Genomic DNA, 24,849 nt, shown 5'->3' with positions numbered 1-24,849 from the left:
CGGTTTTATTTTGTAGCTTAACATGTGTTTCAGGTCTTCCTACCTCCTGTGTATTAGAAGTGTTATCCTTAAGTCTTGTGTTTCTTAGTGATCCTTGTGTTGTATTCCTTGGTTCCAGTCTATCTAGTTTCCTTTTATATTTTTAGTTCTTGATCCCTGTGTGCCTGGTTTAGTTTTACTTCCTGCCCTTGTGTGGTTCATTCCATTTTGATTGCACTCATTAGTTACACCTGTGACCACACCTGTTGCTTGTTACCCTGTGTGTTTAGTTTTTCTGTTTCCCCTCTCCTGTGTTGGTTCATTTGTCTTCCATACTGTTGTTTCCTGTGCCAGTGTTTCTTGTGTTTTCTTCTGTTGGACTTCTTCAGTAAGTCTTCTTTTGTTGATTACATCTTCGTTATTCTCCACATGGGTCCTCCTTCCAGTTCTTCCCAATGTGACAACACCTTTGTATGTTTTCCAGTGTTTGTTTTTTCTGCTGGTCACCTCCAGTTTCAAGTGTTGCCTCTGAGTAAGTCACTTTCTCATTGTTGTTTCATTGATTGGATTTATGTTTTGACCTGTTTTTCTGTTTGAGGGTTTTCTGCTGCTGCATCATAGCAATGATATTTCAACCTAACTGGCTTGCTCAAGTTCTGACCATAGACTACAAACCATGCATGTGATCTCAGTGACTTACCCATTGGTTGCTGAAGAATCATTATGAAGCCAAACAAAGTGGTTGCCAAATTGGGAGTGCTTATTTGACTTTGGGTCAACCTGGGCACAGATATAGAGGTGGAGCTGAGGCAAGATAGTCTCTTTGCAAACAGCTACAAAGCAACCCCCCGTCAGTCACATCAACCCTTATTGTTTAAAGTATGTACAACCCTCAGCCTGAGTATGCACAAAATGTAAGAGTTATGAAAACATTCACCCCATACAGAAATGAGCTGTTCAAACTTTTTTTTTCAAAACAATGCTTATTGACTGATGGCATAACGATTGACTAAAAACAATGTAATGACTTACACAATGAAATATTTTTGGGGAGTAACACCATTCAACTGAGAACTAACATGATTTGTTCTAACATTAAGACAAAAAAAAACAATTATTGTTCTGTTTGTAGTTATTTGTGCTCCATCATTTGCCCAAATGAGCCAAAACATTTGTGGTAACAAATAATGAAAAATGCTCTTCCTGTTGTTTACCAACAATGAAAGAATTGAACCAAAGCAACTGAAAAACTGCAGTGGTAAAATATCCAATCTCCATTCCACTGTAAAGCTCCCAATTTATCAGAACTTGAAGAAGCGCTGACAGAAAAATAATTTCAAGGTGGATGCAAATAGCAAGACTACTGAAACTAATTATGCAGCCAGCAGCCGTATTTCTCAGTTGAAGATAGTAACTTCCAGGAAAAGCTATGATTTAGGATGTTAATTAGACTCCAGTGGCAGTGCAAGTCACCTTAACATATTTAATCACCATGTTCTAGATACAAATATGGCAAAAATGTTTCAGGTTTGACAAAAAGTATGCTGCTAACAAGGCAGAGAGAAAAAGACGAGCATTAACAAAGTTTCCCCATTGACGTAACAGCTGATTTATCCAACACGTTCCAGTGGTGTGTCCTGAACTCCTGCCTTTTTCCCTTTCATGTTCCACTTCTCTTTAGGCTATGACATAAAACGCAAGGAAACCCCTCTGACTATGAGAAATCACTTTCATTTCTCTGCAATAATAGAGTCAAAAGCTACAATTATTCCCAGACTTCTCTAGCTGATTGCCTGTTCTGCAGCACTGCACACCCAAACACACTCACTCACACGCATGCACGTTTGACACACACACACGCACACGCACACACGCACACGCACACACACACACACACACACACACACACACACACACACACACACACACACACAAACACACAATAAGGAAAAAAGTAGCTACACTAACTTTTCTGTCAGGATTGAATGTGTATTTTTGCTGCAGTATATCAACTTAATTATCTTACCAATATGACTAGGGGTGGGTCAATGTGTCTGTTTGTATGTAAGGTGATCCAAATGGGTATATAATGTAAAGTGGAGTGCATACTACAAGGTAATTGGTAACCGGGACAATTTGAATTTGCCCCCTCCCCCCATTGTGGCCTCACCGATTTGAAATTCTAAATAAACATGCTCATGTTACGATCACTCTGTCGTGTGGGGGGAACCCTGAGAACAGAGAGGTAAATTATCACAAATGATGACTAATCCCAGAGCAAGCTGACTGAGCCATGGAGACAACAGTATACAGTTAGTATATAGTTGGATGGATGTCAAATCAACTTGTTGATTTGTTACAACAACACAAGTGTTTATCTGTCAAGGACAGGAATTGGACAGAAATCGCCACAGCAGTCCCCACAGTAATAAGACTGTGGCTAATGCACTTAAAATTGAGTACAAATTGTGATAACAGTAACATACCACTTGTCACAAAAGTGTAGATGTGCCAGTTTCTCATTTCCCCTGTGCTCTATAAAGACATCCAGCTCATGTCAACTTAAAAGTTTGTATTTCAAATTCTATTTAACGTTGAAGACAGCTGTCGGCAGAAACAATTGAAGCCCCCTGAGCAGCTTCAAGACAGCAGAGAGAAAGAGATTCGTTAAAATGTTGTCTGCCTCCACTTTAACAATATCAGAAATGTACATGGCTAACATTTAGGGTGGCCCTGATGGGCGTAACACAACAGAAAAAAACAACATTACAGAAAAAACAACATTTCACAAAAAACAAAATTGATATACATTTTTTAAAATTGTATTTAACCTTTATTTAACCAGATAAAAGACCCATTGAGATCGAGACCTCTTTCACAAAGGTGACCTGGCCAAGAGAGGCAGCAACATACGTCATAGTAAACAAAACAGGCAGATAACAACGACAACAAACATTAAAATATAAAATACAAGCAATTTGATAAAATAAAGTGCAGAAGTTATTTTACAGTAACAATTTAAGAACACAGGCACTGCTCGAAGGATTTCGGTTGTCGTTTTCTTAAGATAGAGCGGAAAGCTTCCAACGAAACAAATGCTGACAGTTTCAGTTCAAATTGGAGGGCATTCCAAGCAGAGGGGGCAGAGAAACTGAATGCTTTTTTTCCCGTTTCAGTTCGAACACGAGGAGTAGAAAGATGCAAAATGTCATTTGATCGTAGGGCATAACGGCTTCCAGTTCTCCGGAGAAAAGTGCATAAATAAGTAGGAGCCAAGCCAAGAAGAGCTTTATAAACCAGAGTCATCCAGTGTGTATATCCCCTTACATTTAAGGAAGGCATGCCAGCTTTAGCGTACAGTTCACAGTGAGGCGGCTACAACCAGTGATAAACCTCAGAGCACAGTGGTAAACCGGAACCAAGGTCTGTAGGCAGCTGGATGAAGCACACATATACACAACATCGCCATAATCAAGTACAGGCAAGAAAGTAGCTGACATCAGGAGCTTCCGAGCTCTAAAGGAGAAACATGACTTGTTTCTGTAATAGAAACCGAGCTTCACCCTTAATTTAGAGATCAGGTTTTTGACATGTACTTTGAATGAAAGGTCCCCATCAATAATTAGTCCCAGGTACTTGTAACTGGTGACCAGCTCTAAAGTTTTACCCCGGACAGTTCTAATTGAGGGTATATCCTCTGAGGGAACAGATGCATTTGAAAAAAGCATTAGTTTGGATTTTTCCGCATTTAAAACCATTTTCAATGTTTCCAGTCGATTTTGCATTGCATCAAAGGCGGATTGCAAGAATTTAAAAGCCTGTGCAATCGAGTGTGAACAGCAGTAAATTACAGAGTTATCTGCATAAAGATGGTATGAGGCATTTGGCAAGTTTGCACACAGATCATTGATGTAGATTGAGAACAGAATGGGTCCTAATACTGAACCTTGAGGTACGCCTTTTGTGACTTCAAGACAGGCAGAACTAACTCCAGCCATCTGAACACATTGTGTCCTACTTGCCAAATAATCGGCAAACTAAGAGGCAGCCTGTTTGGAGATGCCATTCTTCAAGAGAATATCTAACAGGAGACTGTGATCTACAGTGTCAAATGCCTTGGATAGGTCAATGAACAGAGCAACACAAAACCTTTTAGAGTCCAATGCCTCAAATACATCATTAAGAACTTTCATGGCAGCAGTAGCAGTGCTATGCTGCTTCCTAAAACCTGACTGAAGGGGGTTTAAAATGCTGTTTGATTCTAAAAAATTCCTTCAGTTGATCAAAACCAATTTTTCAAATACTTTCGCCAGAATACATAATTTAGAGATAGGTCTGTAATTATTCACGATGGAGGGTTCTCCTCCTTTTAGCAGTGGGAGGACAAACGCAGATTTCCAAACTTTAGGAAGTTTGTTTATCCTGAACCGTAGATTAAAAATACAGGTTTGAGGCTCAGCAATGACATCAGCAGCCAGCTTTAGAAAGAATGGATCCAAACTATCAGGACCAGCTGATTTTTTTGGAGTCCAACTTTTTTAGTGCACTACAGACCTCAGATATAGACACAGGTTCAAATTGAAAAGAACAGTCAACAGGAGGACGACTTACAATAGCAGGTCCATTATTTAAAGTAGTCTTTTTAAAATCACTATTTAAGGAATCAAACAAATGCCCTGCTGTGATAAAATGTTCATTAAAATAATTTAGCATGGCACATTTATCGGTCAAGTTTATAGAATCTTTGACCAAAAAATTTGGCAGTTCACTAGAGGACATAGCACCCGAAGAAGAGCTCACAACATTCCAAAATTTCTTGGGATTATATAGATTTTTGGTGGTTTCAGATAAATAAAAATCAGATTTTGCCTTCTTAATTAAGGAGGTACATTTGCTGCGGAGCTGACGAAAATTGATCCAATCAGCCTCTATTTTTGTTTTCCGTGCTCCGGCCCAGGCACGATCTCTTTCTTTGAGGAGGTTCCAATTTCATTGGATAACCAGGGATTATTTCGCCCCTTTATCCTTACTTGCGTATGGGAGCATGTTTATTGATTAGCTTCAAGAATTCAATGTGAAAGAAATTCCAGGCCAAATCAACATCATCAATAACAGAGATTTGTTCCCACTCAAAAAAAGACAGATCATGCAAAAAAGCCTGCTCATGAAAATGTTTAGTCTCTTTTGAGTAGAAAACGTGGTTTAGCTTTGGGGAGTTTGGTATTTCTGACCACTGCAATGGCACAGTGGTCACTCAAATCATTCCCAAAGACACCAGTATCAGTATACTTTTGAGGGGCATTTGTTATTATTAGATCAAGGAGCGATGATCTAGAAGGATATTTAATGTTAGGCCAAGTTGGGCTGTTCCAGAAGGAAATTCTGTGTGTACAAAACTGTCCTGCAAGACCGATAAACACATCAAAGGAAGAAGAGTTACATGAATTAATCCCTGCGGGCAGCAGGACAGCAGCAGATGTAGAGCCAGTTTATCAACAGCCAAAGACCAGGTGCAGGTCACGGACCTGGGAGGAACCAAAGGTGTATGGGGGCATGTGCACCCCACTACCATGGGTTAACAATACCGACCCACGAGAAGCAAGTGAAAATACAAGAAACAGCGCAAAAAACAGCTTCATTGTTACTGTCACTGGATCTATTTCTAAGGAAAGCAAACAACACAACAGGACGTTTGGAGAGCAGATAACTGCTTTGTTTTGGCCCGGCAGCCAGGGGCTAACAGGGTCCCAATGCTGGTGGCTAGCAAGCTCCGGTGGCTAGCAGCTAGGGCCTGGTGTGGTGGATGGATGGGCTGCAGTGGGGCCTGGGCCTGGTGTGGTGTGGCCTGGTGGATGGATGGGCTGCAACAAGGTCTGAGCCTGGCCTGGTGGATGGATGGGCTGCAGCAGGGCCTGGGCCTGGCCTGGTGGATGAATGGGCTGCAGTGGGGCCTGGGCCTGGTGTGGTGTGGCCTGGTGGATGGATGGGCTGCAACAAGGCCTGAGCCTGGCCTGGTGGATGGATGGGCTGCAGCAGGGCCTGGGCCTGGCCTGGTGGATGAATGGGCTGCAGCAAGACCTGAGTCTGGCCAGGATGGTGGTAAGGTCTAGTGAGTGAAATTTCCATGAAAATACCTAAAGAGGAAATCACTGCCAAGCTGGCCTGTGGTGCTGGGGTTTAGATTGCAGGCTTTCAATGTAAGGATCATGGGTTCGAATCCTGGACATGGACTATCCATGGGAGATGAATTTAAAACTCTTTCCTCACACTGAAGTTTGAACCCCATGGTGTTGAGGATGCCTGCTACCTTTCAATCAGCTGGTTCTAGGTTCAAATCCAACTATGGGCTTCCAATGTGAAATGAGAATGAAACACTTTCCTCCCAATAGAGTTGCCCTGTGCTTTCAAACTATTACAACACAATGGTGGAATGAAAAGACCCAAAAACACAAGCACTACCAAGCAGCTCTGCGGTGGACATGAGTCCAGAGCAAAAAACAAACAAATTAATATAACCCCAAATAGACTGAATAGCTCTGTGGAGTTTAAGAGAACTAGAAAGTTGGTATTAATCTGTGGCTTTGAGCACCAGTGACCCTCTCGTATTTTCATAGTCATTTTGAGGCCTCTTGTTGTCTCAGGCATTCAATGTGAAGCCCAGAAAGATTTATGAATCTCTGGGATTTTAATAAACAAATAAGCAATCTGTGGAAATTGGAAACTTGCTGTATGTATGGCAGAGCAATTATGTCAAATAACTCCAGGCCAAGTATGTTAAACATGTCTTCTTCTCTTCAGAGAGGCACAGCATTGGAGCTGTAAGATGAGTATTTAATAACTGAAGAGTTATCCAAATTGCTACCCTAAAATTAGCCACCACATTCAGTTGCCATGGAGAGTATCAGACGAGGCGTTGTCTGTGTTTAGGGGAGAAGCATAAATTCCTCAGCCATGCGATAAAAGCCCCAAGATTAGAAACACAAGAATAAGCTGGATGCATATTTTCCATCTCTATCTCTCCTTCAATCACTCTCTATGTTGTCATGTCCTTTCTTACTCCTCTTGTTCCAGTCCTTACTACCTGTCTGATGGAAAAAGTGGACTCTTCTCACTGCCACTCCCATATCAGCTTGCAACTTGAGTATTTCTGTGTCACAGTGTCCTGTCTGAAGTTATCTTCACACACTTGTGGTTTCCTCATTTATAAATAACTCTCATATCTTCAGTTATATCTGCGCCTTTAAAGGCACTGGAAACCCAAATCCAAGATATTTAATCCCAGAGGACATTCGCCCAAATCCAAGATCTCACTGTTTTTATGCTCTTATGAACAAATTAGTAAGTATCTTAGTGCCTGATCTACGAAGATCCCAAATAACAAGCGCTAATTTGCAGGTGCAAACTATAATATTGCACGTGCTATTAGTGGGCGTGTTGCGGGTGATCTACTATGATTGCGTGCGCAATTGATAACAAGTGCAAAAGTGGTGCGGACCGCCCTATTTTAATGAGGATTTTTTTGTGCTACCGGCTGTCACCATGGAGAGTTTGAGAGAGCAGAGTGGCCGTAAATTAAAAATGAAGTGGAGTCGGAGGTCTTGGTGGAGGAGGCAAATAATCACATCGGTGAACTCCTGCACTGACATCTCAGCGTTGCCAGAAGAAACGCGATTTGGGAGGCCATCTGTGAAAAGGTGAATGCTGTGAGAAAAAAAGATCGGCCGATTGAATAAAAACAAAATGGCAAGATATCCACAGAAGAAAAAAGGAAAAACTTTCCCTTAATAAAATCTCAGTGCATTTCTAATATTGGACACATTTAATTAGTTCAAAATGGATTTGCTTGGTGTGTCTCCTTGAATATAGAATGGAAAAAATCGTGATTTCATTATTTGAAGTGTTTTAGTAAGTTGTCCGTCATGACAGCAAAAATAATGTTTATCTCTTTTTTCTTTTTTCTCTTGTTTCTTCAAACCAGCTCAGACCAGAAAACACCTCAGCAGAGCCCCGAAGGCGTCCAGATTGTTATGATGACATTGATCGGGAGTTGCTACAGCAACAAAGAAATGAAACGGATGTGTTACAGGCCATTGCAGAGGAGGTTAGAGCTGTGTCCAATGTTGCGCACGCACTCCGCCGGGACACTCAATTGCAATTGCTTGTTTTTGACTCCTGGTAAGGGTCTTTAAACCCGCCTAATCCATTATAATAGATGGAAAATGTGTCAGAGTACAAAAAATGTAAATACACTATACATACATTTTTCTCAAACATGCTTTCTATCATGAGAGTAAGTTCTTATCAAGCTGATTTGGAGGGATGGTGAAGAAAAAGCAACAAAAACTAACACAAAAATGATTTAGCTTTCCATCACTGTGTCTCACTGTAAGATACTGGAAGTAAACCAAGGTGACCATTGCATTGTTCTACTGTAAGATGTTTTGAGATGTTATATGTGGCCATGTATTTCTCTCCAACTCAGGAATCTTAAACATACTGCTCAGGTCTGCACTACGTTAGTTGACATGCATGTCATTGCAGAGCTTAAATGCAAAGCAGATGTCAATCAAAATCAGATATTCTGGCACACCCACATAGTCCTCAGAAAAAATGTTGGATTTTCTGAAAGATATGAAGATTTATTTTACCTAATATTTTTGTGAATGCTTAATGGAATCTTAATGTTATTAAACATGCATTTTATCCTTTTTAAAGGCATATTTCCTGAGGCTTATTCTCATTCAATTGCTTCTTTTCTTCCCTTTTTGTTGTCCTCACTTTCTATCCTCCTTTCTTTTTCCTCTCCCCCTTCTTAAGTCCCTCTCAGACTAAGGGTTGCATGCTGCTGCCCCTGCTGAAGGCTCCATCCGACTGTAAACGAATGAGTCTGTCACACAGCAAACAATCTGCATTCATCATGTCTTATCTGCCTGGGCCTCCGCGGCAGCAGTCATGATACCCAGCCAGAGCCAATGTGTTTGGGCCCATGGGGCTCGGGGTCAAGGTCTACGGCTCAGGGAAATAGCGTGCAGGCTCAGGGCTTATTCGGCGAGCTGGTGTTGGATTTGAGCACCCGGCTATAGAGGAGGGGGACAGGCGTCTTGACTTATCCCTGATCGAGGATAACGTTCTTTTGCTCTCTTTTTTATTTGTGCAGGGATGGTTTGCTGATCTTGCATGCTTTTTCCAGCATGCCCAGCTTTGGATTTATACAGCTGCAGCACATGAATCAACATCTGGAGAGATAATGGGATAATCAGAGTCTTAAACCTAAACATAAACACGCTTGAGGGCCCTGCTCGAGGACTTATCATAATTAATACTTCAAATGAGTGAGGCTTTATCACCCCAAATGTCTCCTTGACTTACTAGAGCACTTTCATTCACATCTCATGCTGCACTGATGCTACAGAAAAAAACCCACTAAAAAGTTCTAGGGAGTATTGACTCATGCTGAAACACAGTATGTGTGAAATCAGTGTTTACAGCTACAAATACCGAGGGGAAAAATTACTCCACTGAGACGTAATAACTGAAACGACACAGCTATCAAAGTTATTATCACAGACAGAAACATGCAAGCTATTCCTGTAAAAAAAAGCAGCACCATGGTGCTTGTATTAATAATAATAATAATAATAATAATAATAATAATACATTTTATTTATAAAAGCGCTTTAAAAGATTCTCCAAGCGCTTTACAGGAAAATACAATTATACAATAGGAAAGCAAAAGGAAAACAGTGCAAAAAAGCAAAGCAAAAAAAAAAAAAAAAAAGCACAGAAAATTGATGGATTCTGTGACGAATATACATTACGACTGTCAAAAACGCTTGTCAATACCAATGGGAAAGCTGAATGACTTTCAATAGAGATGATTGGATTCAATGAAGTGCTTGGGCATGGTGTGAATTAAGATGTTTGCACTCAAGCTATGCTGTAAAGGATATAGCAAAATAAATGTATGGAAAAGCTAACAAACGAAGGCAGCTCTATTATCTATTGATCCACATCCAGTTTCTGGAACTGTTCTCGCATTCATTTGTTGTATAAATTTTGGCCTTGAAGTGCTAATGACAACAGGAGAAGTGTTTATGAGCGGTGCGTTTGGGAGCTAATTTGAATGATAGCACTAGTTTGAAGGTCAGAGCTGCAGCGCTGACCAAACAACAAAGTCACTGACTCCACCTGCTGCCTGGCAGACCTTGGAGCCACCGATCACTCACACACCCCGGCGGACATGCCGCACCCTAGGTGACCGGACTACACCTCCCAGCTAGCCACTCTATCATCGCAGACAGCACTTGTGGGAGCGTGGGCAAAGAGCGTGTTGGAGGTTGTAGCAGAGCACATGGCCCAAATGTTCCATCTGGGGATGGTTGTGCAAAGGAGAAGAGAGGTCAGAGGTCACATGGACATTTCAGCTGACTGACTGGATGTGAGATGGGACTGTGCAGCAATGACAAGGATGAAAAGTGGTCGAGATGGCACATGACACATGGAGCTTTTGAAACTAACTGGTGGTGTATTAATGAGAAATAGGATAGGTGGATGTCTGCAGCTGACCATTAAAAAGTTTTGCGAACACATTGACCGCAGTTGCTGCTTACTGTTGAAATAAAATACTTATCTTTGTTGTTTTCTTATTTTATCTATTCCACACTCAAACAAAAAGGCAAATGTTGGTAGAAGAAAGATAAATCTAAAGCTCATTCCACAAATCAATTTTTCATTTTCCCCTCTTTTGTCTCTGAGTGAATTATATATGATACCCTTGAAGTATAAAGCAGAAGTTAATATAAGTGCACAGTGATTATTCTTTTGTTCAATGTGTGTGTGTGTGTGTGTGTGTGTGTGTGGTGTGTGTGTGTGTGTGTGTGTGTGTGTGTGTGTGTGTGTGGTGTGTGTGTGTGTGTGTGTGTGTGTCTGTGTGTGTGTGTGTGTTTTTCTCTTCCATAATTCAAATCGCTAAAGGGAAGTTAGTCGCTGCAGGGGGGTCATGCAACACTGCACTAGAAGACTCTGGTTCTCAGCTTGCACAAGCTAATGAGCACCTTGAACAATGTTCTTCCAAACAAATTGAGTTAACCTGTGTTTTAATTCAATTTGGCCTCTGATTGACTTGTTGGTGCTGTTTTTTTTCTACCGTTTTTTCAGGTAAAGCTGGAAAATGGCTCCTTTTGTGTTGTGGCTTGTTCTGCATCCCTGCTGCGATGTGAATAGTGTCACTGATGATTGCTACACAAATAACAAGTAAAACAAATAATTGCCATGACCACTAGAGTAACTCCCTGCACTTATAGTGCCATTCATGTGTTTATTTTTTCTGCTCATAGCATTAGAATTTCTTAATAGCAAAAGCACAATGACAAACAATGTCTAAAAGCAGTGGCCTTTATGCAGATTTTCACTTGGACCCTGAACAAGTTTCATGCTAAGGCTAATGAAGAGCGGCTGCGACTGTCGACAGTGAAACACTCCATTCTGTCTATGACTGATAGGGACACTGCTCTGCTAATGCATATTTAATTGTGTGAGCCATTACGAGGCTGGAATATTTCAATTACATACATGCATTATACTTCCCTTGGAGGAGCAGCTCTGTTTAATTTGATTCAGTATAATTACTGTAAAATGAATTTTAATTGTAATATCCAGCACTAAAATAAATTGCTATATATTTCCAGCTCCCTGCAGTGAGGTGACTTTTCATTTGGATGTGAAACATAGCAATCAGACTGTATTTGGCTAAATTAAGAAAATAGAGACCATCTTGATAACTGTGTTTAGACACAGGCATGAAGACAGTATGGGATCCATTAACCCACTTACAGTGTGGACCCAAACCCAGAGGGCGTCTCATCACTGTGGGGTGATGTTGTGTTTTAAGTCAGTGGATCTGAATGTAAAACTGGGACTCATTTTGTCCTTTTGTTACAACAACAGACAGCAGTTTCACACCAATCCTAATTGGCTGTTTTGGTTTTTCCATCCAGGCTTCTCAAGATTACAACGGGAGTCTCAGTAGCCTTAACATCTGCCAAATTTATTACAGTTGTCTGTTTTAAAACGACACTGGCTCCTGGGTGTGTGCTGCTAACTGTGAAATTTTCTCTATTTGACAATGAAATATATTCATCCTCATCTTTCTCTCTCTCCCTCTGTCTCTTTCTCCATCGGTGGCTCTGTTGTCCGACTGGATCCAGCAGGTTCCGCTGGATAGAGATGAGCTTCCCCCTATTGGAAATCAGGAGACACAGCCGCCTCATAATTAGATTTGCTTTCTGTGTGGCGCCAGTCCCTTCAATCTAATCTATTTATGCATTCCCTCTTTCAGGCCTCATTGAGATTCTATCGCCTTGTATTTGTACCCTGCCTGTCAAAACGGCCTTCTTTTCCTCACAATTTTGGGCTCATTTCACTGGCGGTGATGGGCGATGATTGCCCGCTGGTCTCATTGCCAATGCAATGTGCTGGAACTTAAGAGGCTTCTCCTCTGTCTTTAAAAAGACTTCAGTGTGTCTGTATACGACTTTGCATGTTTCCCTTTCAGGCTGAGACATGTGTAAGGCTGTGCAACGGTGTGTTTGTGTTCTTTTAATTTACTATTGTTGTGGGCATCAATACAAAGTCTGTAAGTGAAGGTGTGTGGCAGGACAGAGAAGGACACAGTGAAGTGTTACAGTCAGATTAACTTTATTGATTATTGAAGTAACAGCATTGGTTAGAGCAGGAGTGAGCAATGGGCTTTTGATAAACATGGACAGGAAGATGTGTGTCATTTTACCAAAATAATGTAACCATAGCCACAACATGTTAAGAGGTAATACACTCTCATTCCCCCTAAATGCACCACAGAATGCCACAGGAAGTCATTCCTGCCTGTGGCCATCAGACTGTACAACTCCTCCCTCTGATGACTGAAGTTTATCCTGTACTCTGTGCAATAACCATACAATAACCGTGCAATACACTGTGCAATATCCCAGCACTTCAACATCCTGTATATAACACCTTCATTCCCAGTGCTTTTGTACATGGCGAACTATAACTATTCTACACTTCTGTATATACTTATTATTAATCAAATTTATATTATTTTATTCTTATTTATATCTTAATTTATTCCCTCTTTCTATTAATATTTTGACTTTTTTCATACTGTGCATAAGAGCATTCTGTAACAACTGAATCCCCCCCCCCCCCCCCCCCCCCTTGTGCATGTAAGAAAGATTTACCCATTAAGGCACCATTCACCTCACGGACAGGTAAATAGCAGACTTGTTTCCTTGCCAGGCTAAGAAACTGTGCTTCACATGAAGTAGCACAAACAGACAGGTTCGGTAGCGAACAAGGCTAACCGATCAGCAACAGCCCAAGCAACCTTCACAGGTAGTAAATTATGAAACACTAAACATTTCTGGACACATGCAGGAGTCCGAAGTACTTAGAAAAATATATAAAATACATGAAGAAAAAACGACTGCATTAACAGTAAATGCACTGCTCATACATAAACAATGCAAATACAATTTGCACAAACACAGGCAACAGAAATATAACACCATGTCTTACTACTGTGCAAAAAAACAACTCTACAAACAAAAAAATCAACAACTTAAGTTGAGAAATCCTTTTTCATGGACAGCTAGCTACAGTATGTTAAAGTGAATTCTTTCTTAGGTGGGGCTGACGTTATGACACTCAGTAAGTCATGGAGTTTGCTACAGTATTAGCTGGACTCTTCCAGCTGTCAGGCTCTCATTACAGAGTAAGTAATAAGCCCTGCAGCTATTGCCACTTTATCATGTTAACAATAAATTCTTGTTAAGTTAAAGTTTAACTGGGGGAAAACTGTTTCTGGTCATCCTCACTCTCACCCATCAATAATCAACTCAAACACTTCCACTCAGTGCACCCACAGGCCTGGAGCACTTCTGTTGTTCATGTCTAGATTTCAGTTTTGAAATTATTTTAAATACATGTCAATTTTGGATTTGCATAATTTATATATTTGCAACATGTTTGCTGTTGTGTAGTCTTTTTGCATCATGTTCTTCCATCAGCAGCCTGTTTCTGTTTGTAAATAATGGTTCTGTAAAAAGAAAAATTGACGACAAAGCCGGATTTGCTTGAGGTGATGGACATGTCCTTACCTCTTGATGCCACTCTCTTGGCCAAACATGGTCACCTCTGTTCTCCATAAAAGCAAAATGGGAATGATGAATATGAGGCTTCAGTGAGGTAGTCCATAAATCAATGGGTCAGGTAACAGAAGCACTGTCCACTTTTAAATCAGTCTCTGTATCAGACCATCAAAACTTTCATTGCAAACTCTTGAGTCTTTTAGATAGATTATTGCAACTGCACAGGAGGCACTGCCCATCTTAAATCTTGTATTTAAGATACTGGTTGCCAAATAACAAGCAAACTACAAGCACAGAGCATTTTATTTAGCAGGTGGCTGTGGTCTGGACACAGACCTGGTTGTCTTCTTATTGATGGATTGATAATTCAGTCGCTGGTACCTGCAGACCACATGTTTAATTTTCCTTGGGCAGGACACTGAACCCCCAAATTGCTCCAGAAAACCAAAACATTGATGTGTAAATGTGTGTTTTGTACAGCAGTCCCTACCATCAGTGTGTGAATGCGTTTGTGAAAAGGTAAATGCAACATGTACAATAGTAAAAAGCACTTTGACCTTTCAGAAGCTAAAAGCCCTGCAAGTACAGTCCATATACTTTCACCAACACATGAAGAATTACAGGTTGTAAGTGAAGATATCAAGACATGAGCTTTTGTGTGTGTGCATGAAACAGTCTGTATGTTTCTTTGTATGCAGTTTGCTTGAGCAGCTATGTCCGTGTTATTTGTTAACATGAAAAGGAGAGGGCCTCACAGTAAACAGGATCCAGGTGACTTGAGGCGGTTCCGGCTGTCTCAAGTGTTTCACTGCGTGTCTGTCAGCAGTGAAACCTGTCGCAGTTTGTTGCCAATCCTATCAGCGTGAATGGCAATGTCCCCAGAAGGGCATGGCAAAGCTTCAGTACATCCGCACAATAAATTACCCCGATAACAGCAATGAATGCTTTTCGTGACAAGTCGCTTGCTATTTTATCATTGTCCAGCTGACACCACCTCCAGTGCCAATCTGACATCAGTCCACATTCAAACCAAATCAGGCTTTGTGGTGAAGACATCTGCACTGAAGGACATGAAAATAGAAAGGAGCTGTGAGTGAAGGTTATACACTGACAGGATAGATCCACTTGACTTCTTGCAGGTGTTCAGTTGACATGGAAGGTGAAAAAAATGTTATTCTATGTTACATAACATCATCCCAAAAATTCAAACTTTTCTCCACAGTCAACATTGATTGATTAATTTGAGAAAAGAATCACAACATACATTCTTCAGATTTATGGTAGTCATTAAAAACCCTTGATTAATGCTTTACAATAAGGGTTCAACAACTAGTTGATGGTGACGACAAAAATCAATGACAAAATGAGTTGCTGTTTAACCCTTAAGTGTTATTTGGTTGTGTTGTGCATGTTTTAAGGAGTGGACGCAAAATCCTTTTTCCTTAACTGAGTTACTGAAGGTTGAGCCATTTTGCATTCTTACTATCTCTGCTGAAAAAGCACAGCAACTGGGGAGTGACTGCTAAACAAACATAGCACATGCGTCTGAAGAGAAGGCACATTAGACAGCAAAAACATCCCTCTAATATTATCACTGGTTATTAAAGCCAAAACAAAATATGGCTTGAATTAAGACTTTTAATAGCATGTTTTAAGTTTAAAGAGAAATGTTAAATTTAATAGATGATAGCTAAACAAGCTAATTGAGTATGTATGCATTATCCGATAAGTCAATTCAGTGCTTCTGTAATCAATGACTAGTTCACTTTAAAATAGTCATTAGTTTATTATATAATTAAATACTTTACTCTAAGCTGCTAAGGAAACATTTAAAATTCAGACAAAGTCAAGCTATCTGTTTCACTCCTTCTCTTTTTGCTAAGCTATGCTTGCAAACATTGAAGTATTATCAAGATGTTATATTGCTCTGTATCATTTTTCAAACTGTAAAAAGTAACACAACAAAGTAGCATCATTTAAAACTTCTAAGCTTAATCATTTGAAGACTCAAAAGGATAATTTTCAAAAGCCAAATTTTAAGTTTCCTTAAATACATTTTAAACGTGCCACCCCTCTGGACACGCCCCTGACTCTTTGAAATTAGGGAAACAGCTAATTTTCAGGACATGCGTCTTTTTGTGGCATGCTAGCTCATTGTGCAATAAACTAAATAGTAGGTTTTATACAGCATGGCTACATGTTTCAGGTTGTTTTAAATAGTAGCTTAAACATTTTCTTGGTATCATATCAGGAATTTTATTTGCATATATTAAAGTAAGGTGCTGAAGGAATGCTCAGGATTAATAATAATAATCTGCTGTTTAATCAGAAAAAAGCTTGAAGTTAAAGTGAAGAGTTGAGTTCATTTCTCAATCTTCCCTTTCTGAGTTCAAATGGTGAAAACAATCTGAGCATCCCTCTCAAGGTATGCTAATTGACTGCTCTGAGTAAAAGCCAGTCAGCATGTCAGCCTGTTTCTATGATGCTTGTTTCCTGCATGGATTCAGATCTCTTGGGCATGTTATGCAGCTCCACTTCCTGTGAGCTGCAAGCAGCAGCACTGTTCAGCTGGTGACACTATTACAGTGAGTGATGGTCTGTCTGACAGGGGCTTCTGTCACCACTTGCAGGAGGAGTCAACCGACTGAACAGTCTCTCAGCGACGGCGCAGCACTGCTTGCAGCCAGAGGGATAAACACTGTCACTGGTTGCTTTTAATTTTACCCTGTCTAGTTGAGCATTAGTCAGCTGAACTGCATGATTGTGGTCTCTTAAGCACCATGGTCTACTGTCTGACATGTTTTTACTTCCTGTTGTCTAACTGTGAGGGCTTTAGTTGTGACTTTAACCACCAAAATAACTAAGAATGGAATTTGTTCAATGTTCAGCTCATACATATTATGAATACATGATCTCAGCCTTCAGATAGACATGCTCTCATGTAAATTCAGCTTCTGAGTGTCCGTGTCTTCTACATCACCTCTGCGACAAGTTCATGGGTGCACCTTGAACTTACACCTGGCAATACTTTGCAAATAAGATTAGAACAATTTAATTAGGCAGAAAGCTGCAGTAATAAAGCCATTAAATTAGTTGCTGGTGCGGTGCGACAGTGGCGAGGAATCCTAGTAATTAACCTGTGTCTCTCAGAGTGATGCTGCCTGGCTTGTCATAATGACACACACTTGATGCTGCAGCGACCAGCATGTCCTGACCCCGTCCAAAGCACTTAAATTCTCATCTAGATGCAAAATTGGCAAAGTTCATTAGTGTAAACACAAAGTGTACAACATCCACTTGTTTTTTCAACACTGGACATTTGACAGCTGTAAACATGATGACTTAATGCACATGGTTACAGGCTTCGTTATAATATGTACTTGATTTCATTCTTTACATGAACCCAAAAACATTTGTTTTAAAGATTTTCTTTTACTCAAGGTTTAAAATAATACCTAAGCTTTATGTTTGTGCAAAAATATGGACAAAACATGGACTTGATCTGATGTTATTCAATGAATTCTTCTCTTTTTCTGAATCAATCACAACTTTAACATGACCTTTGTTAAACCAGAAACTGAATAATAAATAACACTTTGCTGCATGATGCAGATTAAAAGCACAAAATCTTCTTTTAATTAGTTAAGTTGCCAGTGGATCAAGCTCTCATTATCCTTCTGAATCAGTCTCTTATAATTGACCCAACGCGCCCAAAGCAGCTCAAGCACAGTCAAAAAGACGAGAGTATAAAAATAAATCCGCACTCAAAATGTGACCTGGGCTCCCTTGCAGAAATAACATCTTTTGGCTCATCACTTCGTTGACCCTCATCTACATCCTATCAAACACAAAAACACTTGAAAGTCTTTCTCTCTTGTGAAATGATATTAAACCCTCCATCTGTCACATCTCCCCTGTACTGCAGCTAGAGGGCAAGCTAGCACAGAAAACTATCTAACTCTATATCTCAAAGGGATTCGGGTTAAACTTTCCTGCCTTCAGTGATGCTGAAAGCCTTTGTGTTAATATATTACCCATATAATGTAGATGAAGACTGTTCTGAGTCCTTCCAGAGTATGCACAGAATCATATTTCCCCCTCTTTTTAGTGATGTGGGAGGCACCTTTAAAGTTTTGACATCATATCCTGACATCTTATCTCTCTAATTTAAATTCACTGACATGCACTTACCATGAAAATGTGTGACTCATAAAGCATCATCTTAAAGCTTTAAGCACTCGATGTTTCTGTCCATCCCTGACAGGGTATCCCTTTTGGGTGGGGAGAAGCTCATGGCACGTGTTGGCTGACTGCAGCACCCATGGGACTGTGCGTAGCCCCTGGCATTGTCATTCTTCATTGATCAGAGGGGAGAGGCTAACAAGGTCTCCAGGCTAAAAGCTGCTCTCTGCCTGCTGCTAGAAACCCGCTCCTACCGCTCAATCCAGGCTGGGATTTAATTCTTTCTCACTTGAGACAATAGAGTGTCGTATTTGGAGGCCTAGATTTCCTCAAGGGAAATTATAGTTTATGAAACCTTTGCTCTCATTCTTGCCGTCACCATTGTCCTTTCTTTGGATTTAAGCATCATACACACAGACTAAATTGCAGAGATTTGGTATTGCAATATCATCATTAGAACAAAGCTAAATGAGCAAGGAAAAATGCAGTAAAATGTTTGTGTTTGATAATATTATTGAAATTATCAAAAAGACCTTCACAAATCAACCCATTTTATATCTTTCTCTCAATACTGATAAGTGTTGTGTACACAATTTTCATGCACATTGAATGATTCCAAAAGTATATTTTTGGTTTCCTCTCTTTAGTGTTGACTTCCAAATAAGAGCTTTAGAAGAACTAGTTAAAAGTGGAATAGTCCACAACCATTCAGCCGACTGTGCTTTTTTTTCAAAGAACAACAAATGGCACGAATCTTGGGAAAAGAGATGCATGTATGAAGGAAAAAAATCAGTGACAGTGGATCCATACTGAGCATCAGTGCCCAACCAGTCAATCAAACTTATTCTCATTTGATTGCAAGAGGTGTAGAAAATAGTCTAAGTTGACTTTACTCAGTTAGCTTGCTACACCCTCAAGGCATATAATTGGTTGTTGCTATAATAGTGAAAACATATCATTTTCACCCTGAGAGGGAAGATGATTATTTTGTTGTTTGCTTAAATTTGAAATCCATTTGTCTTATCTGCAATGCAAGAGTGGCCTTGCAGAAGAAGAGCGACTTGGAATGGCTTTTAAAAATGGTGCACAAATGCTAGGAGATTGATTTCCCTGCTAAACATCTCTATGAAACCCAGAAAGTGTGAGACTTGAAGGGCCAGTTAGTTAAATATAGCATTCGGTTTTCACCAAGGATGTAACAATAGCATCTTATAGCGTCAGTTACATTGATGCTATTTACAAGAAGGATATTGAATATGTGAAAGAAGCGTTTGTGGAGTGCCAGCTTCCCAGTACCACAGGTCCCTCTGAGGTAGAAATATACTTTTCTTTTCACTTCTCCAATTCAGAAAACTGCCCTTAGGGGTCTGCTTTACTTCTCTGTTTGTTGTGTTTACATATTAAATACCCAGTGATGGCTATGGCTCCCTATGCAGACTGGCAACTCCTCTCTGTATGTGTGTGTGTGTGTGTGTGTGTGTGTGTGTGTGTGTGTGTGTGTGTGTGTGTGCGTGTATGTGTGTGTGCATGCGTGTGTGTGTGTGTGTGAGTTTGTGTGTGTGCATGTGTGTGTGTGAGTTTGTGTGTGTGTGTGTGTTTTGGAAAATTAAGCTTAACTTCCATGAGATTTGTTGGAAAAGTACAAACACAAACCATCAGTCTGATTCTTTGGATACATAGAATGAGTGCTTAACTTCATGCTTCGATTTACCTTATGATAACCATGGATGCTTCTGTCACACTTAAGTGAATGTTTGATAATACTCATAATGCGCAACATGCAGACTCGTCTCCTACTGAAATAGTTCTTCTGTTGGTTTAGTAAATTTACAATGACAAGCTCATCTTGTGCCATCCAAGGCACTGCAAGGCAAGGCAAGTTTATTTATAAAGCACCATTCATACAAAGAGCAATTCAAAGTGCTTTACAGAGTTAAAAACAAAAACATACAGCAAACATTTTTAAACACATTTAAATTTTACATGCAGCCAGTTATGTTTGATCTTCTCTCTCTCTCTCTCTCTCTCTCTCTCTCTCTCTCTCTCTCCTCTCTCTCCTCTCCTCTCCTCTCTCTCCTCTCTCTCCCTCTCTCCCCTCTCTCCTCTCTCTCTCTCTCTCTCTGTACTTATGTAACTTAAAGTACATAGTAAATAGCGTTGGGTCTTGTTATTTATTTAAATTAGGAGGATTATTAAATAATCAGCCCCCCCTTCGGTGCTCTGAAGTCCGTACTTGCAGAATCTTACTGTCCCCTATGGACACAGAATCACAATGATCTTGTCTTAACCAAAATTAACCCTTTAATCATTTGATTCAGGGTGTACCCTGCCTGCCACCCAATGTCAGCTAGGCTAGGATAAGCGGTGGATAATGGATGACTGGATGGATGGAAGCTCATCTTAGTAGCTCGGTAGACCGATAGCTCTGAAAGTAGATCTTGGTTCAAAAATGGTTGTCTAGCCCGGATTTAGAATGTTTTGGCATGTGGCTATGAGGGAAGACAGGACTATTGATGTTGGGAGATGTCTTCTTTCTCTCAGAGTGCTCATCTAGTTAAGTAAAGTGACCTGGAAAATGGAAACTTAAGTTGTAGGAAATGCTGTCTCTTATTAATCCCTGTTTAAGTCTTCCTCTTGGTTACTTGTCCTGGCCTACACCTTTAAGTGTTCTCTACTAAAGTAAAACAATCATTAGCAGGGAAAACAGCCATATTGGATACAAGCAAAGTTACATGCAGTGTGTAGCTCATTAGATTGCCTCCACACCATCAAACCCAGTGCGCTGATCCCAGCACTCTTACCTGCAACCTGCATAGCAATCATCCCTTCCAGTGACCTCCTCCTCCGACCCGCCACTTGCCCTCTCTCTGCCCGTTTCCTCATTATGCTGGCTCTCTATGAGGAAATCCATTAGTAATCCTGTTATCTCAAACAGTGTGAATCTGGCTATATATACTTTTTTTCTGCATTGGCTCAAATATTTGCTGCTTTTTCTCTAATCTGCATGCACACAGTCATAATCACACGGCACACTTTTCACGCTGACATTTTAAAATTTTTGCTGTCACTATTCACAGTCCTGGTACTCTGTTTGTCTCTCCCTCCACCCATTTCATTCCCCTCTCTTCCTCCTCATGTCTGTGAAATACCCGGAGAGCACACATACACGCTCCCACCCACGCATTCCTCTTCCTCTGGCATGCAGAGCTTCTTTGCTGGGTGAAATTGTGGTCAGAAGATGTCACTGCCGTTTGGATCTAAATTGGCCGGTCCTGAACTCTGAGCTTCATAGGATGCCTGAGGTAACAAGCAGGGAGAGGTGAAGCCCTAACAATACACAGAACCTATCATTCATTTAGTTTGCAGAGGAACTTTGCTGCTCACCGCATGAGGAAAGGGTTGTATAATCAGACGGGTTGTGAATATTCAGTTGCACATTTTGTATGTCTCGTGAATATCTATGTCATCCATCTACAACACGAGTGATTGCAATATCAGAGCACACAGATGGCTGAGAGGTATGATGTGAGGAAGCGCTGTAATAAATTGGAACATTTTCAGCACAAAGATATTAGACAGATGTTAAAAAATATCCTACAAATACAGATAATCTGAGAATTTTCTGCCTGAAGTCTGCATTTTGGAATTGGAAACATACATGAAATGCTACTAACTCAGATGAATGGAATCAGATGAAAATAATCACACAATTAATCTATTTGTTACCTGTAATCACCCTGAGCTTTGTGATACAAACCAGGCTAAATTACACCGATTAGGTTGCCGTGATAGATCTCAGGGCTCCTCATCTTCATCCCCTAATTACTTATTTTTGTGCGGCAATTTTTTCCTAATTGAACACGTCAGAAAAATGCATTGAGCGCAAACAAAGCGTAGCTAATTATGGTGTGAAACAATGGCAGGGTGAGAAATGAATTAGCAGGGATGACGTACGTACAGTATGTGTTACTACAACGTGTGTGTAGGTGGATGTGTACGTCTCTGTATATGTGTGGAGCGTTTCATGTAAAGTCCATGGAAAGTGTGTCTCCATGCTGTATGAATCAGAGTTTTACACAAACACTTCAAACAGGATCTGACTGGCTTTGCTTTTAAAGGACCGTTAAGGTTATATTGCATGTAAGGGACTATATAGTACATGTGTGCACACTTTCCATTAATGCTGACCCTTTCACAAAACCTGCAAAGATTCAAGCACGGTTTCCTTCATGCAAGACAGCCAATTGATTCAATACACATGAAACGTGTTTATTCCATTGTGTTAGTGTTTGGTAAATAATACATACATTATTGTATAATATTAACAGATATATAAGATGTCGAGCAAAAGTTTGATGCTTGACGACAGCTTTTTATTTTAAGTTACATTTTGGGGCTTTCAACCCTTTATTTATAGAGGAGGGGACATTGGATAGGGTAGGAAACTGGTAGATAGAATGGGGGAATGACATGCGAAAAGTTGCAAACCCAGGCCGTCTGCTATATGGGCATGCAACTTAACCATTAGGTTAAATCTGCACCCTGATGACAGTATCAATTAGTGGAAAAAAAACATGTTGGCGAGCAATCGGTATGAAGCAGGGTCATTACGGGCATGAAGATCAGGCTGCATGATATAAATGTCATCACCTTACACTGCTCACACGCAAAGAAATTTCCTGACTTTCAACTGCTGCATTCTTACAACAATTGCTCCTGGCCTCTTGGGGAATGTTTAGCAGGGGTCTTGCTGAAAAATGTCTATGTAGAGTTGAGTTGACCAATTAGGCCGTTTGCTCTCACACATGCAGCTTGAAATTTTCAGAAGTTTATTGCATGTCGGAAATAGGCTATACAGATAAATTGGTGATAATTAATTGTTGATTCATCTTACTAATTAGATAGAAATTGAAAGGACTAGGCAGTGCTTTCAACAAGTTTAATTTAATTATAGTTAGAATTTAGATTTGGCATCTTGCATGAAACCACCAGATGTTCAGACAAACCATGATATCTGGTTGATGTACTGTAGTGTTTAGACCATGAATGGATTCTCTGAAAAGTCCATTGAGGGCTGTAGCCTTGTCTTCTTTTCGTCTGGTCTGTATCATGTATGAGTTTTCCTTTTGTCTTCCTTGTATTGTCAGTTATCAATTTATTTTCTAATTGTGTCAGGTTCATTTTGACTTCCTGTCTTTTTGTCTTTTCCCGCCTCTGTGGTTGGGTGTCCTGCCTTGATTAGATTCACACGTGTCTTGTTTGTCACACCTGTGTCTTGATTAGGCTCAGTGTATTTAGTGCCCATGTGCTTTTTCTTCCCAGCATCCTTGTGGTTTTCCCAGTGACTTTAGAGTTTTCTATGGACTGTTTAGAAGTAAATTTTTTTTTGTCTACTATTTAGTTTGCTTAATGAATCTTCCTCCGTCTTTGTTTAATCTCAGGGTGACAAAATGTGGTTAAACTGTCAAAAAAAAAAAGACTCTGCAGCTACAACAAGCAATGGAAACCATAAGAGACATTGGGTTGAACTGGTCAGCAGCGATCCAACGAAAGCCTTCTGCAATCCATGCATCCATGGAAAAAGTGAACATGGTAAGTCATGCATTGCTTTTTGAGTTTAAATCAAAGTTGTTGTTTTTTTTTAGTGCAAGGCTCCAAACTGTGATTTATCTTTTAAGGTTTATTGGAGTGGTTCTCAAAGAGGAGTCTAGGGGCTGCCAAATATCAATGAGGGAGTTACAGGGGGCCCACAGTTGCTAGTCATTTATATCATTATAATAATTTAATCTTTAAGCAACGTAGTAACAGAATTATGATACTTTCATGAAATATAAATATACAAGTATTTTCTAGATGGAGATCTGTGGTACTGAGCTCCAAACAAAATATCCTTTCCCTTAGTTGGTACTGAAAAAGTTGACTACTTTAAATGAGACTACTTGGCTGGGAGGTTCATCAAGCTGTCACTTCTACTGAGCTAATGTATCGACCACACCGAGACCTAACCTTGTCATTTCCTCCCACCGCAGCTGGTCCTTCTCTCCGAGGTTAAACACACGTATAGCCTTTATTCAATCTAGCTGTTGATCATGCAGATAATGACTTTAGGGAGCTAGTTAGGCCGAGGGATACGAGTATGCTCTGTACACATGACAACGAGCAGACGGGATAAAGAGACCATTGGCCTTGCCAATATGACAAGCTGAAGGTGTGCATATTCAGCAGGCAGCCTCTTACGATGTATATGGTGTACCCAGCAATTGAAGGAGTACGTGGGCAGGATAAGAGCGTGTGTTTGCACATGTGTAGATTTACAGTGAAGTGTGTCCCTTTTGTGAAGCAGCATGTTTTTAATACATGCAAAAGGCTGCAGGGTGGAGATTTCTGCTGAACTCAAATTATGTCATGTGTAATATTCTGAAACGCCACCTCAGGCAAGGTCAACCCTGCTTTTATGTCATGAAAAACAGAAAAATTCAATCATTCCTGTGAAGTGCTGCGGCCGCCCCTGAATCGGCAAACTGTACTTGTGTACTGTAGA

At 40.3% G+C, this 24,849-nt stretch overlaps 1 long non-coding RNA gene across 1 annotated transcript; it reads left to right on the top strand.

Moving 5' to 3' along the window:
* Window positions 1-283: 283 nt before the first annotated feature.
* LOC117824385 lies at window positions 284-23,887 on the top strand. The gene is made up of 3 exons (XR_004633579.1): window positions 284-367; window positions 464-511; window positions 23,750-23,887. It is a non-coding gene; the product is annotated as an uncharacterized LOC117824385 (long non-coding RNA).
* Window positions 23,888-24,849: the final 962 nt, after the last annotated feature.

The sequence above is a fragment of the Notolabrus celidotus genome, chromosome 13 (genome assembly GCF_009762535.1).
Source record: "Notolabrus celidotus isolate fNotCel1 chromosome 13, fNotCel1.pri, whole genome shotgun sequence".
NCBI lineage: Eukaryota > Metazoa > Chordata > Actinopteri > Labriformes > Labridae > Notolabrus > Notolabrus celidotus.
Note: the sequence above shows the minus strand (reverse complement) of the source record. Positions and strands in the feature narration are given on the sequence as shown.